This window comes from Mirounga leonina, unplaced genomic scaffold, assembly GCF_011800145.1.
Source record: "Mirounga leonina isolate KUSES-001 unplaced genomic scaffold, KU_Mleo_1.0 Mir_418, whole genome shotgun sequence".
Taxonomy (NCBI): Eukaryota; Metazoa; Chordata; class Mammalia; order Carnivora; family Phocidae; genus Mirounga; species Mirounga leonina.
In genome coordinates, this window is record NW_023270739.1 from 10,035,750 (window position 1) to 10,043,169 (window position 7,420).

Here is a 7,420-nt window from a genome sequence, read left to right on the forward strand (position 1 = left end):
TGCAGCTTAAGTGGATGAGGGCCTTTGATATGCCATTTCTGTCTTCAAGGGCCTGAGTTTCTCCTTCCCTTCACAAATCATCATTAGCTTTCTTTAGCACATTTTCCACTGGAGCTAATTGTGGTGACATGGCCTCAATTCCTTTCTAATGAAAGTGGAGCGTAACCCAAGGCTTTTCAAAATTTGAACAAAAGGATTTCATCCCTGTCATACATAACACAGTCATAGCCAGCTGTCAGTTCAATAGCTCAACAAATGTGTATTGAACATCGTTTGTGCCATGCGTGATGGGAACAAACATGACTGAGAGTGGCCCCATGGAGCCACCAGGATTCTCATATACTGCTGGGGAGAGTGTAAATTGGAAAGACACTCGAGAAAACAGTGTGCCATTATTATTAAAGCTGAAGCTGTATTCTATGACCCAACAATTCCACTCCTGGGTATATATCCTGCAAAACCCCATGTGCAAGATGTATACAAATGTTGCAGGGCATTGTTCCAACAGCCCCAGACCAGAAACAACCCACGAGCTCACTGGCATTGGAAGGGATGAACACACTGCTATATATTTATACGATGGAGAACGGAAATGAAAATTAACAAGGACAGCCATGCACCGCAGCATGGATGAATCTCACGATCTTGAACAAAGGAAGCCAGACATAAAAGAATACATACAATATGATTTGATATATATATATAAATATACATATAGTTCAAAAAATGCATAATCAAACCATACTGTGGTATAGATGTATAAAAGGTAAGTTCCATAAAGTCGGGAGATAATGGGTACTTCTAGCAGGAAAGGGGAAGAGTCATCGCTCTTGGGATATCCCTGTTTTATTTCTTAACCTGGGTGGTTGCTTCACAGGTGTCAATTTATACTCATTTAACTGTATGTACATACATCTGTGTATATATAAAAGCATATATGTACACATCTTATGTGTATATATACATATATATATACATCGATGCACTTTTCTTATGTATATTGTATTTCATAATAAAAAGGTTTAAAAAGAGGTAAAATTAAAAGGAAAAAGGATGGCGCAAACAGACCCCACCCTCTCTCTCCCACTGAATGCAGAATGCCTGGAGCAGCTACTGAAGGACTCTGAAAAGTAAATAGCAGCAGGTGGATCCGGGAAGATGAGAATTGGAACCGGCAAAAAGGAGGTGAGTTCACCGTGGCTTTTCCTCCAGTCGCACCCACCCTGAACGCACGGGGGCCAGAATCCAGCAAGTGAGCACCCACATGAACACAGAGAGCTCCAGAAGCAGCTTCTGGTCGTGGCTCCAGGCGCAGGACAGGGAGCTGCTAACTCTTAGAGGGGGTGTGGGAACACCCATTTTTCCCTCCCTCTGCGTTCTCAGATCCAGACCCCAAGCAATCCTGGGATGTCAGTGGCAGAGGACCCTGGCCGGGGGGAGGGGGGGAGGGTGGCCAGAGGCGCTGGCTCTGCTTAATGCAGCTGAGATCCCAGGTTTTTTTTTTTTTTTTTTTTTAATGCACTTTTTCATTTTAGAATAGTTGTAAATTTACAGACAGTCGTGAAGACAGTGCGGAGAATTCCCAAACACCCCAAAGGCAGTTTCTCATACTGTTAGCTTCTTACATTGGTCTCTATTTCTCTGTCCTCCTGCAGCCTGGCCCCAGATACAGACACAGGTGCTAAGTGCTTAGCACAGCAAACTAACTAAAGCCCCAACTTTCTAGCCAAAGGAAGGAAAAGGGGAGACTCGGGCAAATGTGAAATGGCGGAGACATAAGGGAGCCAGAGGAGCTCAGGAGAGAGACCTCGTAAAGTGGTTGATGAATTCCTGTGCTCACACCCAAGCTGTGTCTGCATGGGTCCCATCCAATTCAGCACCCTAACCCTGAGAACGGAGTCGCAGATATACTACGGGCCATGTCCTTAGACTGACCACTGGGTGGCGCAGCCCTGGGGCAGATCTCAACAGCACAAGAGGTTGGAAAACTGAACTCATATTGGAACCAGAGTCCACAAAAAGGAGGTTGGAATTTGCCACCTGAATCTAACCAGATTGATTTCCTGCTAAAGCAAAAGATTTCCATAAGACTTAAGTAAAGACCAGAGTTGCATAACACACGGCTCAAACTGTTCAGAATCTAATTCAAAATCACTCAGCATACAAGACCCAGAAAGCTCTTAACTTCATTGGGGAAAAACGGTTAACAGATGACACAGATGTTAGAATTATCTGACAAAGCTTTAAAGCAGGCATACAAAAGCTCCCACAAGCAATCATAAACCATCTTGAAACAAATGGAAAATGGAAAATCTCAATAAAGACACAGAAGATGTATCAAAAAGTCAAATAGAAATTTAAAAATAGGGGCGCCTGGGTGGCTCAGTCAGTTAAGCGTCTGTCTTAGACTCAGGTCATGATCCCACGGTCTTAGGATCGAGACCCACATCGGGCTCCCTGCTTGGTGGGGAGCCTGCTTCTCCCTCTCCTTCTGCCCTTCCCCTCCTTGTGGGCCCTCTCTCTCGTTGTCAAATAAATAAATAAAATCTTTAAAACAATTTTTAAATAGCTAACTGAATTAAAAAAAAAATTCACTGTATGGGCTCAGGGTGCCTGGCCATCTCAGTCAGTAAAGCATTACACTCTTGATCTCAGGGTCATGAGTTCCAGCCCCACGTTGGGTGTAGAAATTACTTTAAAAAAAAAAAAAAAATCCCTGAATGGGCTCATTGCAGATTGGAGATGACAGAGGAAATAGTGAACCTGAAGGTATATTAATAAAAACTGTCCAATCTAAAGAACAGAGAGAAAAAAAAAACATTAAAAAAATAAGCAGACCTTCATAGACCCGTGGCTCTGTTACAAAAGGTCTAATATCTGTGTCATCTGAGTCCCAAAGGGGGAAGATAAAGAGCACCATCAAATGTTTGAAGAAATAAAGGCTGAAAATGTCCCAAGTTGGGCAAAAGACCTAAAGCTACGGGCTGAAGATGCTCAGTGAACCCCAAACAGCACACTCAAGGAAATACACGTCTAAAGACACATCACAGTCAAACTGCTAAAATTGAAGACAAAAAAATCCTGAAAGCAGCCCAAGAAGAACAACGCATTACTTAAAGAGAAGCAAATATTCAAATGACTATGAATTTCTCATCAGAAATCATGGAGGCCAGAAAAAAGTACTAGAATATTTTTTAAGTGTTGAGAAAGAAGAATTGTCAATCTAGAATTCTGAATCTAGTGATCTGTAGCAGAATGAAGTTAAAATAAAGGAATTCTCAGATGAAGATAAACAGAGAATTTCTTGATGGTGCACCTTTAAAACATCCCTGCTTTTAAGGAATTTCTAAAGCAATTTCTCCAGGCATGAAGGTACACGAAACCAGAAGAGAACGTGAAATATTCTTAGCATGAAGGAAGAACAAAAGACAGAAAATATCAAGATAAAATAATAGACAATTCTCTCCTGTTGAATTTTTAAAAATGGATTTCACAGTTGAAAGTAAATAGCATTTTCTGGTGGAGTTTTAAATGAATTTAGAAGTAATAGGTGAGATAAATATAAAGGTGGGAGGGTAAAGGGACCATAAGATGGTAAGTTTTCAATATGTGTCTTAGAGTGATAAATATTGATTATAAGTAGACTGCCAGAAAATAAGAATGTATATTGGCATCCTCTGTTGAAAACTAAAGTAACCATAAAAGAGAGATAGTAAAAATCTAAATAGATAAATGAACATAAAACACTAAAAAATATTAAAATAACCCAAAAGAGGGCAGGAAAAGAAAAATTGAGAAAACAAAGGAAACAAAATGAAAAATAAAATGAGAGTTCTAAATCAAAACATAATAATAATTACATTAAATGTTAATGTTCTGAACACACTAAATAAAAGAGATTTTCAGAATAGGCAAAATCATATGCCCTAATATGTATAAGAAACTCACTTTGAATATAGTGATATTGATAAATTAAAAGGTAAAAAATGAAAAATGACATATCACACAGACACGAATAAAAAGAAACCTGGAATGGCTATACTAAATAGACTTCAAAGAAAATTACCAGGATGGAAGAGGGACAAAACACAGTGGTATAAAGGTCGTTCCAGCAAGAAAACATAACAATCCAAAATGTTTATGCAACTTAATAATGATTTTCAAAACACACGAAGCAAAACTGGAAAAGTGAAAGGAGAAATGGATAAATCCACAACTATGGTTTCAGATCCTAACACTCCTCTTTCGCCAATAGACAGAACTAACAAGAAATTAGCAAGGACATCAGCCAGCTATATGTAATTGATATTTATAGAACATTCCACACAACAACATCAGAATACATGTTCTCTTCAAGTGCATATGGACTACTTACCAAGATAGGCCATATTCTCTCTCTTTTTTTTTTTTTTTAGTAAGCTCCACACCCAGCATGGAACCCAATGTGGGGCTTGAACTCACAACCCTGAGATCAAGAGTTGGACGTTTAAACAACTGAGCCACCCCGGTGCTCCAAGATAGACTATATTCTAAGCCATAAGGCAAACCTAAACAAGTTTAAAAGAACTGAAATCATACAGAATATGTTATTTGACTCTAATGAAATTAACCAAGAACAGAAAGTCTGGAAAATCTCAATACACTTGAAAATTAATAACATACTGCTCAATAATCAAAGAAGTCTCAAGGGAAAAATATGTTGAACTGAACAAAAATATGCCAAATTTGTCAGCTGCAGCTAACGTAGTGCATAGAGGAAAAATTATAGCATTAAATGGTTGTTAGAAAAGAAGAAAGGTCTCAAAGAAATAAGCTAGGGCGCCTGGGTGGCTCAGTTGGTTAAGCGACTGCCTTCGGCTCAGGTCATGATCCCGGAGTCCTGGGATCAAGTCCCACATCAGGTTCCCTGCTCTGCGGGGAGTCTGCTTCTCCCTCTAACCCTACGCCTCTTGCGCTCTCTCTCTCTCTCAAATAAATAAATAAAATCTTTAAAAAAAAAAAAAAGAAAGAAGCTAAGTTTCCACCCTAAGGATTAGAAAAAAAATAAAAGAACAACATAAACCCAAAGTAAGCAGAAGTAAGAAAATAATAGAAGAGTAGCAATCAATAAAATTTAAAAAGAGAAAATCAATGAAACCAGAAACTGTTTTTTTAAGATTAAAAAATTGATAAACCTCTAAGTCTGATTATAAAAGATACAAATTTCAATATCAGAAATAAAAGAGACAATGTCACTGCCAACCTACAGACATTAAAAGGATAAAAAACAATATTATGAACAACTCGTCAACAATAAACTTTACAAATCGGAAGAAATGGACCAACTCCTCTGAAAAACCACAAACTATCCAAGATGACATAGATAACCTGAACAGACTTTTAACTATTAAGGAAATTGAATCAGACTCTAAAGCCTTCCAAAAGAGAAATCTCCGTGCCCACATAGTTTCACTGGAAAAGTCCCCCAAACATTGAAGGAATACATAACACCAATTCTGTACAATCTCTTGCTGATGACATAAGCAGGGAAAACACTTTCCAACTCATTTTATGAGACAAGAGTACCCTGAAATGGAGAATTCAGGGCTGGCAGGACTGAATTGGGAGTCAGCAGAATAACAGCAAATAACATTGCAAGTAAAAATCCACGCAATAGCTGAGATTGCCCAAGGAGAATACATCTAGCAGAAAGAATTGGGGGCCCATGAGAGAACACTGGGGAACCACCAGGGTCTGGCAGGGGAGAAGGATGTCAGTGAAAGAGTCCACGAGGAAATGGCCAGAGTTGAGACCAAGAGAAACGGCAGCTTCCAAAAGAAATGAGAGGCCAATGGTATCACATAAAATGGTGTGATTCAGACAAGAAAGGTGCCCACAATTATTGCCCAGTTTAGAGTATAGGCTCCCTAGAGAGGAACACTTGTGCACTGTTGGTAGGATCGTAAACTGGTGCAGCCCCAGAGAACAGTGTGGAGAACAGTGTGGAGGTTCCTCAAAATATTGCAGATAGAACTACCATATGATCCAGCAATCCCACTTCTGAGTATATATCCAAAGGAAATTAAAATAGGATATCGAAAAGATCTATGCACTCCCATGTTTATCGCAGTATTATTCACAATGGCCAAGATTTGGGAACAACCTAAATGAATGGATAAAGATGTGATACAGATATATAGATACACACACACAATGAAATACTACTATTTAGCCATGAGATTGAAGGGAATCCTGCCATTTGTAACAACATAAATGGACCCTGAGGGCATTGTGCTGAGTGAGATAAGACAGACAGAAAAAGACCAATACTGTGTGATACCCCTTATATCTGGAATCTAAAAAGAAGAGATCTTAAAATGGTAGTTACCAGAGACTGCCAGGCAGGGAACAGGAGAAACGCTGTTTAGCGGTGCATACTTGGCAACTAATGGATACATAAGTCCTGGAGATCTGATTCACAGTATTGTGCTTACAGGAAACTGGAGGGGAAGGTCATCAAGAAGACATGACCAGCATTTGACCTATGAGCTCAAGAGGATTGGAGGCTCTTCACCCCCTCCCCTGTCCTTGGAATGTGGGCTCTGCTTGCCTTTAGCCACGCCAGAGGCTGCTCTGAGGACATGGCCTTGAGACAATGTTTCCCTTTGCTTATTAAAACTGCCACCTACCAACCTAGAATGGCCTGCCTCTTTCTTCTGTCTCTCTCTGCCCTCCAAGCGCAGGTTAGTTTCACATTACACCCAGGAAGCTCCAGAGAAAGTTGTTACAAAGCAATAAGAAAACTGTATTAGGAACAGTAAACTTGCTGAAAGAAAAGATCTTAACTGTTCCCACCACTAGAAGAAAGGACCATTGATTGTATGAAAAGGAAGTGTTTCCTAGCTCTACAATCAGTCATTTTGCAACATAAATGTATCAATCAATATGTTGTAATCCTTAAACTTACAGCGTTATGTGTCAATTACAGTTGACCCTTGAACAACAGGGTTTGAATTGCACTGGTCAACTTACACATGACTTTTTTTTTTTTAATACATGACTTTTTTTCAATAAGTACAGTATAGTACTATAATTGTATTTTCTTTGTGATTTTCTTAACACTTTTTTTGCTCCAGCTTACTTTAAGAATACAATATATAGGGGCGCCTGGGTGGCTCATTTGGTTAAGCGTCTGCCTTCGGCTCAGGTCATGATCCCAGGGTCCTGGGATTGAGCCCCGCTTCGGGCTCCCTGCTCCGCGGGAAGCCTGCTCCTCCCTCTCCCACTCCCCCTGCTTGTGTTCCTGCTCTCTCTCTCTCTCTCTCTCTGCCAAATAAATAAGTAAAATCTTAAAAAAAAAAAAAGAATACAGTATATAACACATAAAACATACAAAAATACGTGTTAATCAACTATGTTATCGGTAAAGGCTTCCAGTCAA